General features: G+C 41.0%; 1 protein-coding gene across 6 annotated transcripts in view; it reads left to right on the top strand.

Annotated features, from left to right (window-relative positions):
* Positions 1-2,299: 2,299 nt before the first annotated feature.
* Positions 2,300-13,891, top strand: part of rfx2 (regulatory factor X, 2 (influences HLA class II expression)) — a 33,928-nt gene continuing 22,336 nt past the window's right edge. For 2 of the 6 annotated variants that reach the window (XM_089000265.1, XM_089000264.1), the window contains exon 1: positions 2,304-2,512. The gene's annotated coding sequence lies outside the window, so the exon portion shown is untranslated. Of the gene's footprint in view, positions 2,513-2,671; positions 3,264-13,891 lie in introns of those variants that run through there. The other 4 variants (XM_089000263.1, XM_089000261.1, XM_089000262.1 and 1 more) reach the window with 4 other exon arrangements.

Genomic DNA, 13,891 nt, shown 5'->3' with positions numbered 1-13,891 from the left:
CTGCCGACTGGTGTCAGACTATTGAATCGACAGACCTGTAAATCTGAATTCACCCCCACAAACCTATTTTTAAAATGATTATACGTATTTGGATAGAATTGGATGTACAGTATCTTTATTCGTCTCGCAGTGGAGAAATTTACATTTCACAGCAGAAAAGCTATGGAAGGAATGAAAGAGGTAGAAAAACAAAATACAGGAGCTGCTGGAAAGGCCGCCACTCTCGAGGCGCCATCTTGAAGTCAAAATAACAACAACAAAAAACTAAATGACAAATATGACAACACAAAGACACAGAGTCATTCATTCGTCAGCCCTTGCCGTACCCTCTTTGAAGCAGTTCTAGATGAAAGAGGAGAGGATCAAAGCGTCCTTTTCTGCAGTGGATCAGGGACGTCATGGTAGAATGTGCATGTCTACTACAAGCTAAATGTTGAAAGCAAACACGCAGCTGTAGCATCCATTGATGAAAAGAGATTGTCTCACATCTCCCGTTCCACGTAAATCCGCTTCAATTCCAAGCCGCGACAGTTCCACATATGCATCGGCGCTCTGTGCTGACGCTCCTTTCTTCTTATCGCGAGCTCCTCAAGGCATGCATCCATCCCACTGCAGACTGTCCAACAGCACTGACCTTTGCAGGGCTGGGAAGATATTTATATCTATATTTATTTAAATACTTCTTTATTCCTCTACTTTCTCATGTTCACACTTTTGCTGCTGTAAATCCATTATGAGACAAATAGAGTTGCTTGTTCTGTCGCCACAAGGGGACACAAGCCAGTGTCTTATTGTGTCGGTCCAAAGCCTGAATAAATACAGAGGGTTGTGTCAGGAAGGGCATCCGACGTAAAAGCTTGGCCAAAACAAACATGCGAATCAAACCTCTGAAGATGGAGGACACTGATTCACTGTGGCGACCCCTTGAAGGGAAAAGCCATAAGGAAAATAAGTCCTATAAGTGTGATTGCGACCGCAGGTGGCTGTTCGTCTTTGTGTGCCCAGCTATTGACTCCGTTAACCAGTTCAGGGTGACCCCACTCCTCCCCGTCGTTCCCGACCTCCCTCCCGCCGACTGCCCAAGGGAAAATGGGATTAGAAAATACTGTATGTGGAGTTCGCATCATGTTTGCTTGCCTGAGCGAGGTTTCTCCCAGTACTCGGGTATTGAGGATGAGGGGATTAGAGGATGGATGGATGGATGGATGGATGGATGGATGGATGGATGGATGGTGAGAGAAAAATGGTAACCTTTCCTAATTTATAGTTGACATGACCCCTATAAGTATGAATCATTTCTTGTGAGGAAGAAACCGTGCGGTAAATGAATGAATGAAAGTAAGACTTGAGTTCTTTTGTCCCTGTGTTATTGTAGGACACGAAAGTTGTATGTTCTTTAGCTCTTCACATAAACGTACTTCATTATCACATTCATTGCCAGGAGGTTTCACTATAGTTTGGGTGAATAGTTTTCTAGACTTCTGTTGTTTTGCGTTTTATTGGTTCTTATATTGAAACAGAAAACGCATGCGTTTTCGTCAAACATTTTCCCTTTCACTTATTTTCTTTTTCTCTTTTTGAGTAAAGAAAAAGTGGAGAAAGACGCTCTCACAATTCAGTAATTAGATGTCTGCTGCCACCGTGTGCTGAACTTGGTCGTGCAGGAAGATAGGGTTATGTACAAAAAAGATGCCGCTGTTCAGCGGAAGAAAATGAAGACGACAAATACATTCCTCTATTTTCCGATCTGCTCATCCTCATTGGGTTCGGGCGGTTGTCTGGGTGGAGCCTATCGCAACTGCATTCGGGTCGTAGGTGGGGGACACCCTGAACTTACTTAAGTCAGAGAGGCCAGACTGCATGGTTTAGACACAGAGTAAAAAGAGTGACTATATCGGAAGGACGCTGAGCCTTGAACTGCCAGGCAAGAGACCGAAAGGAAGACCTAAGAGGACGTTTATGGATGTTGTCAAAGAGGACATGAAGGTAGCTGGTGTGAGAGAAGAGGATGCACAAAACCGGGTTAGATGGAGGACACTGACCCCTGAAAGCAAAAGTCAAAAGGAAAAGAAGAAGAAGAAGCACTTGTTTGTTTGCTTTTTGTAACAGACAAGACTGTAAATTATTGTACCATCTTTGTGGCTCTTAAATGGGCATGATTCCACAAACAACCAATGAGGAGCCGCAATTCACCACCTGGCTTATCAAGACTGCCCTCCGGTGGCGGGGGTCCAATTGAGAGTTTAATTGTCTGTGGGTGGGATTTGCCGCCTTGGCCCCCCCCCCCCCCCCCCCCCCCCAGCACGGAGCGGACTGTGACGTCTCCACTCCAGTGTAGCAACAGTTGCCTCGAGACCCCGTTGCGCCATAGTGACTGTAGCCTTGGAGACAGTTTCTTGCCAACCGGCGCAACACTCAGCAACAGCAGCCGCAGCAGCAGCATCTGGGGGTCATCGAACGAGTAGGGGAGAGTGACTAGAAAGACACGGGCACAAGTTTTCGGAAAACTAAGGTGACTATATTCTTTAAAAGTGACTTTTATTTAAGAAACGCTTGATGACATGGCGGCCGTGCGTCATTTTCCCACCACAACGAAGTTGAGACGTTGTTTCCGCGTTGCAGTTAGCCAACGCTTCCAGTCGTACGCCTTTAAAGCTCAAAATGTCTGTCAGCTCACAAAATGTCGATTTCACATCTGCTGCTTGCTTGTCAACGTAGTTCCAACTTGGGCTGCTTTCAACATCACTTGGCCACTTGTTGCAATGTTGTATGGGGACACGAAGGCGCCTTCGTCTGCTTTTTTTTTGTGCGCGGCAGCACGAAGGATCGGGCTAACGTAACCCTCCTTGCTTTTAGCCTGCTGCTAATGTCGGAAGCGTCGCCTTGTGTGTTCTCCGTTTCAAGTACACGTTTCTTCTTTATCTGCAACCATGTGTTGTTCCACTAACTTAAACTGTGGTGTGTTGTTGTCGGACTAGCACTCAAACAGGTGGCAGCGCAGCGTTCCTAGTCTTAGCAAAGTTCGGGCTGCCCGAGGCTCAGGCTCACGTAACCAAAACTTTGTTGTTGCTGTCAGCTCGTGTCTTGTCATACTTCAACTGAATTTGCTGAGTTCGACGACACCTCTTACGTACTATTTCTTTGCAAATGACCTCGAATGCCGAATGAAGATCAATCACGCCAACCTGATACCGGATTCAACATAAAACACATCCAAGATAATTTTCAGCTAGGTGGCGATGTGGTGTTCCTTTCCACTGCTGGTTCGTTTCTACTCCGAGCATTTACACTTTGCAAGTCTTTACTGCATTCACATACAACGTAAAACCTCGTTTATCGCGTGGCACCCGATAAAGACTGGCCACCATATGTCAATTTTGTGATGTTTAATGACGGAGATAATTTTGCTTTAAATACATTTCAACCTATTCATGAAGCTCCATTGTAAAATTGGATTGGATTGGATTTGTCTTTATTAGTCTCGCAGTGGAGAAATGTACATTTCACAGCAGCAAAGTTATGAAAGAAAATTATTCGTTGGTGTCTCCTTTCACACCTGATCCCACAATACTGGAGGTTGACTGCTAAAACATGGACACTGTATTTAAATATTTAAATGTTCATTAAAAATCGTTTAATAAAAATCTGCTAGTTTAACGATTAAATACAATGTCAAATGCTATCAATAGGCTAGTTGATTATAGCATTGATATGATGGTAATTAGAAACATTCAGACACACGAGCAGCAAAAAAAACACAAATGGCACATAGAAAAATATTCAGAAATTGTCTTTGCGTACACTAAATTCAAACCCACAAAAAGCAATCGCATACATGTTAAGTTTCAGAAATCATAAATCAGGAGATTTTTGTACTCGCGACTCTGGTACGTGTTAAAATAATGTGAGCGTTAAAAAAGTGTAAATTAGAAGTAAATCTTTTCCTTTCAGCTTTTCCCTTCAAGGGGTCACCACAGCGAATCGGTGTCTTCAGCGGTTTGATTTGAATGTTTGTGTTGGCCAAACTTTCATTGTTTATTAATACATTCAATTAGTATACACATGTATTTTGTTTTTTACATTTTCTTTTGTTTAAATTTACTAATGAACTGTCTGTATTGTGTCAGTAGTTGATTTATATAGTGAGTATTGTGGTCAAAATTGAGAGTCTCCCGACCAAATTGTGAGACTTAACATTTATGAAATGGTATGAAAACCTGTGATTTATTTGCACTACAAATGATGACCCATGGTATGGCGGAGGAACACACTATAAATCGTGTAAATGATGCGTACACACCAGGGGAATGGATTTATAGTAAGCTTTCACAAAGCCATTTTAAGTACACATCACCTAAACCATGTTGTGGCTATGAAGTGAAACACTATCGCATATAACCAGCAACCAGTGTACACTATGCAAAACTTTGTGGTTCTTATGCAAAATATCTACCAAAATGCACCTCACAGGGCTACTTATTCAATAAACCATTATTATTATTATTATTATTATTATTATTATTATTATTATTTGTACAAACAAGCGAGGCTGCTTTCTCGACACATTTTTTTTGTACGGTACCTGAAATCCCCCCCGGAATCGGTTGTGTTGTGTCTCCAGGGGGACAATGATTCTAATGAAGGATCTTTTCAGAGACAGCTGTCAGGTGCTCGGTCATTTGTAATGCTGCTTACCACTGAAGCATCAGAGGCATCTTTGCAGCGTGAAAGTGTGTCTAATTAAGCTCCGCACTGCATAATCATTTGAGTCAAACTTTCAGTTGTCTATTCCCACTAACTCAAATGTCAGGACCGATGGACCATGTGACTTTTATTTACGCCATATGCTTTGTTAAGATGTGTTTAATTAAGAAACAAGAATAGCTGCAACAGTGAACTGCAAAAACACCACAATACGTTTCATGTCCTCAGTGGTTCTGATTTGCAAGCAATACATTCTAACAGACATCTAATGATGAGGGCAAATGGAAGTGTTTGCATTGCATTGTTTGTATTAATAGTTGTTGTATTGTAAGTTATCGTTTGTTTATGAGGTATCCGTTTGTCATCGATAACTGCTTCATGTAACAGAGGATGCAGAAAAGTGGTTATGATTGATTGACTGTGGTTTATGTGCTGTGTCCTATTATTTTTGTTAATTTGACTTATTGATGGCACGGCGAGAGTGGCTGCCTTTACAGTAGGTCCTATATTTTATTCTTTTACGTCTTCCTTTCATAACCTTGTTGCTGTGAATTGGGAATTTCCCCATTATGAGACTAATAAAGGTTTTGTTATCTTATCTGATTAGTATGGTTGATATTTAATTAATGGTATCACCCGTTTATATTATATAGTATATAGAAGCCATACGCTTATCAAACAAGTTGACTAAATTCCATTTAGGATTAATCATGCCACTTTTTCCTTCATTGAACTGAAGACCTTGGTTGGTGTTTAAGTTATTATGCTTGTCAATTGCGATATGTTTTCAGAGTGCCAGAGTGACAATGTTATGTTTACATGGCAACTTGACACACAAATACACCCAAGTCATGGAAAAAAAGAGGAACATAAAATATTATTCTTTTCAATGGCCGTGGTTTAATCAGGTTATTTTCATCTCACTGTGCGGTTAAAGTGCATATTTCATGCTTGCAGAGGCAGGCCACAAAGAAAAGGCCCTTCAATGGGATAATTAAACTAAGTGAGATGTTGCCTGTCGTCGATGTATGTCTTGGCGCTTGTGTTGAGCATGAAATCAAAAGGCTGTTGCTTTTTTCAGAATTATTTTATTTTCAAACTACCGCGCATTATAGTTGGCTTTACGCCATCGGGGTTTATAGGGTTGATCAATGATTTAATCAGATGACCGTGCAATATATCATTTGAATTATGCATATAGTTAATCCGCAGGTGACCCTCACCCTTGCGAAATTGCAGTAGTAAAAAAAGACTTGAAACCCTCCCAAGTTCTTTCTGGAAAAAAAATCATATAATTACAACATTTAATGTTTACACTGTTTTCAACATACCCTCATATGACAAAAAAAGCATGAACATCAGCAGTCATTCAGGTGGTCAGGGCTTTTACTCAAACTCTTGCTACCTCTTGGTTCAACAGCTGTAAACAAGTCCATACACTGAGTTGCCTGCCATGCCCTATTGCCGAGGCTACCTCATTTTTGCTCCTGTTGGAAGCCGGCCGCGTTGTACAAATCAGACAGACCGCAAAGATGATTTTGCCCTACATTGGTTATCGTGTATGTGACAAAGTAGCACATTTTCAAATCCGTTTGTCTCCACCAATTTTTTTTCCCCATATTTCCATGTGAGTTCAAACAAGTCTGCCTCCAGATTGCACTTGTGATCGACTGAATGAATAACTATGCTAAGTAACTCAAGCTATTTTGAATCAAGAGATTTTAAAATGAAACAAACTAAATAAATAAACCACACATACTTGAGTGAGTTCTTTTAAAATATTATGAGAACTTTTTACCAGTCCAACTTGGTATCTATTTCTTTGTGATTGGATGTTTGAGGTCGCGGAGGTGGAACTTCCCCTCCCAGTGTATAAGATTTATACTCACAAGACATGAGGTGAGATGAACAATAGATTCGCTTTCAAGATCAGCACAGAATGACTCTGGAGCGAATGAGGTTGTGTCTTATTTCATGCAGATGATCAAAATTGCACAATTTCTAGCATGATCAGCCAATAATGCATCTTCTTCAGGGCCCACTATTCTTCATTTTTGTGAACACGTTCATTCTCTGCGGACCCGCATCTGTTGTAAAGTGTAGCTCTCAAGAGGACAGCTGCAGTGGTCCCTTGTACGGAGGGTGACCTGTCATGGCTTTTGGTCACATGGTCTTTGTGTGTGTGTATGTGTTTGTGTGCGTGTGTGTGCGCGCTTGCGTGTGTGTGTGTGTGTGTGTTTGCTGATGCTGTATTTAGCTGATCTTGATGAGGCCCGCTGTAGCACCAGGGAGAAGTGCTCAGCCCACTCTCCAGTTTACACGTGCAGAGTCATCAGAGTCCTTGCCATTTAGTGCATCCATCGAAATGATTCAAAGTTGCACTTGCCTCCATATTAGACACCTGAACCATATCTTTTTTTGCACCCTATGCTGTCTTGGATGAACTTCAATTATGAACTGAAACGCACATCCTGAATACACAGAGCAAAGATGAACTTATTAAGTGGAAATAAAACGGACTCTTTGGAACTTGTTATAGTCGTTGTTTCACCATAGAAAAAAAGTTTTAATTAATACAGATAGTCCATTAAGAAGCCGTGGAAACAGTTGAGTATACAGAATTGGAGTGGCTTTGCAAATCATTGTGGGCTTCTGTTGCTAGGATACCAAAAAAAACACATGTTGTCATATGCCAAAGAAATGTTGAGACTGATTGGCTCATACGCTGTGGCAACAAGTTGAAACTGGTCGTGAAATGGGAATGTTTCTTCTCTGTGCGTGTGTGTCATCACGGGCATTCTTTACATTCCCCCTGTTTGTATCGTGGCTACACAACTGCTAATTAAATTTCCTGCCACAAACAGCAGGCAAGGCAGTGACATTTGCATTACAATACAAATTCCCTCCCCCTTGAAGCGGCCATAGCTAACTGGAGCCCACCATTCTCTCTTCACTTTTCCTTTCTTCAAAGGACTTTTTGGAACATGTTCATTCAGCTTCAAAGCTTGCAACAAAGTCATCCAGAGAGTATGTGTTCTTGTCAATGCGTAAATGCGAATGTATATTGCATGATGACCAGCATTTTGGGAGTGAAAACTGTTTTTCTTTCTTAATTTCCCCCCCTCACTGAATTTGGTTCTATAGTGATTCGTTTTTTTTTTAATTGGACAGAAAATATGACTTCAAATGAAACTTAGGTAAACTGACAAAGACTGGACTTAGAAAATTGTGCTCTGTGATGATTGGACCCTGCGCACCCTGCCCACCACCTTTTCCAGCTACTCCCCTCAGGCAGGCGCTACCGATCCATCCGCACCAAATCCAGCAGACATTTAAACAGCTTTTTCCTCCAAGCCATTAACTCTTTGAACTCTTTGAACTCTTTCAACAGTAGCCAAAATGGAACTGTATAGTGCCACTTAGCAGTTTTTTTTTTAACGACGATACTAGTGCAGCGTGTTCTACCAGAAACAAATTCCTTGTGTGTTCTACATACTTGGCAATAAAGATGATATAGAGCACACAGCAAATTAATGAATAACTCGTTTTCAAATCTGAAGTCAAGAATAATGACTTATTGTGGTTGACATCCAAAAATATGACATTTTGGCTCAGATTTTAGCTATCATCATGGAATTTAACAAGTTTGATTTGCTTTCGCGGGCCGAAAAAAATGATGTGGCGGGCTGGATTTGGCCCGCGGGCCTTGACTTTGACACCTGTGATTTAGGCATATGTTTGCTCATGTTATTTAAAAGATGAATGTCTTGTGAAGATGTGGCTTGTGCGCAAATCATGACAATGTGATTGTATTCATTTTTTGCCTGTCTCGGGTGTGCCAGGCGGGGTCTAGTGGGTCGACAGGGCAGTTATAAAAATCTGGAAAAGGTTAGAAAGAGGTACAGCGTTGGGGGAGGGAGGAAGTTGCTCGCATAGAGCTTGGGCAAACGCACCGTTGCCCTAGAAACCGTTTGATCTGGCTGTGACTGTCAGGCCTGCAGTGCGCATGGTGACTGAGTGGACAGGTTGCTTTCCTGATGATTTGAGGTAGAGAGGTGAGAGTCGAACCCCCACCCACGTTGGGTGGGGGTTGCTTAGTTCACATTGACTCTGCCCTGACATCTGCACCCCAAACAGCCACTGCAATGGGATTAGCCATGAATTAATGAGACAACTTGAAGACCGACCTCTGTTGTGGAAATCTCCATCATCTTAATGTACCCTTTTGTGTGTGTGTGTGTGCGTGTGTGTCTGTGTGCGTGTGTGTCTATGTGCGTGTGTGTGTGTGCGTGTGTTCTCTAAATCCAGGTGCTCTCTTGCAGGCCCTAGTAATACGTAATTTGGTTGAGTTAGAAAGGTATTAAATAAATGAATATAATTGCCAGATACTGTACAGAACCTCCCTACCAACAACATATTGCTTTTCACATTCAACAGGTGTCTGTTCCTGTTTGAAAAAAAAACGAAGAAAACTCCTTAAACGGTTTGACCATTCTCTCTTTGCATAAGCAACTTTGGAAAGATCTTGGTTTGGGTTAATTGTCATTTGGCATGAATGCAAGGCAACCTTGAAAAATCGACTGGTTTACACTTGATGCTGAAAACATCCATCCTTCCTGCCTCTGACCACCAATGAGAACTCTTCATAATGTCCACTTCTATGACGTCTTAAGCCACACCAAGTCTACAGTTTTCTTTTACATAACAGCCCCACAGAAATACTTGTATGCCCCCCAGTGTCTGAAATGTATAGCTTACATGGTGTTTATTGTAGTGAGTTTCTACTTAGTGTGAGATAGACAGATCATGTGGGGGGTGGTTGTGGTGGTGGCATTGTTTGGTTTGGGAAGTATTCTGTTCGTTGCATAGCAACAGGCTCCTAGTAACGGGAGTGGACGTTGTTGCCACAGGCAACGGTTGTTGCTCTGCAAACAATGTGAGCCAGTGCAAACATGAGCCAAGACTGTGAGCGCCTTCCTTTAATTGAACATCTGTATGTGTTTTTCTCTGATTGAGTTCTGTTAAAGTTTGAACTGTCAGAGGAACATATTTAAATCCCCTCTGTCTAAGGGGTTGCACAATAACGAATCTTTTGCAATCCTTTCAAAAGTATTTTTATTATTAAGATTTTTTAAAGCAGTTTTAAAAACCTGCTTACTCTCAAAAGGCTGTCACCTAGTGGTGACATAAACAAGGCTCAATGACTCACACCCAAAAAAAGCAGTTGGTGTGCTGACGTGGAGAGAAAATTAGTATTTGGTCTGAAGGCCTTGAAGTCTCTCCCCAAACAGCAGGGCATCACGAGTAGCATTTTGTAGTCGTGTTGTCCGTCTCCTGCATTGTTGAACTTTTGTCTGTTTCACACAGTCACCGGAGGGAAATTTGCATGACTTTTCGTCCTCCCTCTGATTCTTTTTTTCTTTTTTTTACACGCAGGAATTTGGCATACTTCATTCTACCTATAAAACCCCCCAGCCCTTTAATGGACTTCAATGGACACACAAACTTTTCAGTGCATCAAAGAAGCCAATGTATCTTTCAGGCATTTGTTGTTTTATTTGAGGAAGATTACAAATGTGAAGATTTGTTACAGGAAATGTGTTGGTTGTTTATTTTGAACTTGATTTACACTCTATTGGCAAATTCCTTTCCTCGGAGTGACGAAAAAGAAGTGTAGCATCTTTTTGAAGTGTTAATCTCTGTTGGCATCATTTTAATGATCGCTTCATGAAATTGAGGATTTTAATGTAAAATTGCCATGTTTTTGACCAACTGTGTTTTTGTTTCACGCACACACACACGCACGCATGCACACGCGTGCAGATGCCGTCACACAAACGTGCACATATGTGAGCGCGCACACACACACATACACCCTTACAGAGTGAAATTTCTGCATAACTCTTTCAGTCTGTTAGTCATGGCTTGTTCTTGTGGAAAGGACAGTGGTGACACACCCACATCATGTATTGTTTTCTATCTTGAAGAAGACATACTTCCCCTCTTCCCACTGCTGACGAGGGCTGCAAGGGGAAAACACAAACTCACGGTTGTGATTATATCAGTTTAGAGTCATAGATGAGATTATTTTTCGGATTTACCAAAAAGGAAAACAAGAAAATTTGAACTGTTATTGTTGTTTACCGAATCTGGGGTCTGCCTATTTGTGGCGTTTGTATGTTCTCTCATGCTTGGATTTGTCCTTCTTTTTGTTCAGAGAAAGCCAATAAACTATTAAAAAATGAATTAACATTGAGACAATTGTATGTGACGCTGTGGTTGCAAGAATATTGTGCTGATTGGATATTTTAAGTTGCATGGTTATAATTCTTTTGTTTGGATGAAGCTGAGGACCACAAGTTCCCGCATTTGTTGCTTTTGTGCATTATCAACAAACCCTCAATATTGTTGATATTGTGTTATTGTTGTGATTTGGCACAGTGTGGTTTGAGTTATTACAACTATCTACATAGACTACACATCTTTCAGCCAGTCTTTTTGTCTTTAATGCTGCTCATTAAATGAAAGCATCCCACCCCGCCCCAGAGCATCTTCATTGCTTCCCTCCCTCACTCAGGTCTTTACGGTCACCCTCCGAAGTACTTATGCAAGAAAGGCGGAGGTTGGGCGGTGGGGGTCGGGGTGTACGAGGAGGGGGGAGAGCTTTGAGTTGGGGGTGGTTGCCATGGATTCTTCACCATGGTAACCAAAATAAGTTTGCAAAGCATTCGGGAATTTCCTCACATCAGCTGGATTATTTGGGCCCTTGGGGAGTGCCTCTGGTTCTAAACAAGCACTGGGCATTATCAGGACTCTTCTCAGGCCTGCAGACCCGTTGTCATTTTCGTCCCACCCATTAGACTTGCTCCGAGGGAAAGTCTTTGTATTTCCTACTCCCCTTTGTAATTTGTATCATCTCATCACCCCCATTGCTCACACTATTCCTCACTTTGCCTTTTTTAGGAAGGGTTGAGCCTTGGTGTCACTGTGTTTCCTCTCTATCCTTTTTTTCTATTCAGAACACATTATTCGAAAAAAGGAAGTTGAGAGACTCCTCTTGGTGATGTCATTCGGAAGTAGCCGTGTCTTTTCCCTGCTTGAAATGAAATTACCTGCCTGCATATGTACTGTCTGCATATTTTAAAAGTCTGTCATGAAGCATAGCTTCTTTTGCAAGTGATAAAGGCTACAGGTTATGGCCTAATAATCAGCTCAAAGTGGTGAACCGCAAACTCCCCTCGGGATGTTTTTGTTAAGGCCAAATATAATATATATAATATAATGTGGTTTGCTTATTGAAAAGTATTTACAAACAATTGGGCATAATACTGTGATGTTAAAAAAACACATTTTCCCATAACATATGGCATTTTTGCCATACATATGGTTGGGAAGTGCAAGGGCCTACAGAGCAAATCAGGTACCCTGTAAAAAATTGTGGCCCTGTTCTGTGATTTAAAGGACAACCAACACGATTTTGTTGTTTCCTATAACTGACATCAGAAAAACATTTTATAGCATCTAAAATACCCAAAACACACAGGCTGATCTTTTTAGTCAAATGAAAAACACCAATAAAAATGACTTAGTGTTCCAAAACTACTTCAAAATGACCTCAGAAAGTTTCAGTTTCAGAAGGTCCCGCCCCCTTGTTCGTGACGTCACGCCAAGACGTCTTGCCTTGCTCGAGAATTAAAACAATGGCTTCAGATTCGGAGAAGATGCTTTCTTGTTAACTCATCCAGTTATGAATATGATTCAAATACAGCGAGACCTCAACTTACGAACTTAATTGGTTCCCAGACAGTGTGTAAGGCGAAAAGTGTGTATCTAAAAAAAGAATTCCCATTGGAAACCATTAAAATGGGAATAATCCGTTCGCGGGTTTCCATAAAATATACTTTTCAACTAAATAAACCTTAAAACTACACACAACATACGTTATTCTGTGTATAATAAATGTGCTATTGTATTGTAATGAAAGAAATACACTGCATTGTATCATAAAGTCACTTTATTTACATTTGTGATGGTCATTTATGGCTTGATGGAATGGTGTCGAAGGTCAAAGGGAATTGCTCTTTGGAAAGAGAGGCGCATTACATGACGAATGTAATTAAAGAAATAAACTGTGCTGTAAAATAAAGTTTTATTGACCTTTTTGATGGTCGTTGATGGCTTATGGAAGGAGAGTCACCTTCCATAAGGACTGTTGGTAACTTAACCTCTGGTGCTCTTCGGTCGTACTCAGTGCTCTGCATGCTGTTTTGAAAGAAGGCCAGAAGCAAGCGAGAGAAGAGTGAGTTCGAGAAGTGAAAAGATTCAGAAACACATGAACAGTTATTGACTGTAGAAGATGCTTTCTTGTTAACTCATCCAGTTATGAATATGATTCACATACAGTGAGACCTCAACTTACGAACTTAATTGGTTCCCAGACAGAGTGTGTAAGGCGAAAAGTGTGTATCTAAAAAAAAATTCCCATTGGAAACCATTAAAATGGGAATAATCCGTTCCCGGGTTTCCATAAAATATACTTTTCAACTAAATAAACCTTAAAACTACACACAACATACGTTATTCTGTGTATAATAAATGTGCTATTGTATTGTAATGAAAGAAATACACTGCATTGTATCATAAAGTCACTTTATTTACATTTGTGATGGTCATTTATGGCTTGATGGAATGGCGTCGGAGGTCGAAGGTCAAAGGGAATTGCTCTTTGGAAAGAGAGGCGCATTACATGACGAATGTAATTAAAGAAATAAACTGTGCTGTAAAATAAAGTTTTATTGACCTTTTTGATGGTCGTTGATGGCTTATGGAAGCAGAGTCACCTTCCATAAGGACTGTTGGTAACTTAACCTCTGGTGCTGTTCGGTCGTGTGCTTCCGCCTAAGATCACTCCGCCAGCCGCGGTGGGTGTGTATTATGAAAATAGTGCTTATTAGAAGGTTTAATTTTCATAAATTTGACGTTTATAAGGCAAAAAGTTTGAAAGTTGAGGTGTTTGTAAGTTGAGGTCTCACTGTAGTTCTGAAGAGGAAAGCATAAATGTTTGCAATCGATTAAAAAAGTCCTTCCGTGTCATTTTGAGGCGTCTGGACTCCAATGTAGCATCCCAGAAAATGCACAAGATGGCGCCCAAGCTCCGTTGGAAATGGGCTGATTTGTCTGCTGGGAA

Source organism: Hippocampus bargibanti, linkage group LG07 (assembly GCF_051943395.1).
Source record: "Hippocampus bargibanti isolate YZ-2025 linkage group LG07, ASM5194339v1, whole genome shotgun sequence".
Taxonomy (NCBI): domain Eukaryota; kingdom Metazoa; phylum Chordata; class Actinopteri; order Syngnathiformes; family Syngnathidae; genus Hippocampus; species Hippocampus bargibanti.
The sequence above is the reverse complement of the archived record's forward strand: the minus strand, read 5'-3'. Positions and strand labels throughout refer to the sequence as shown.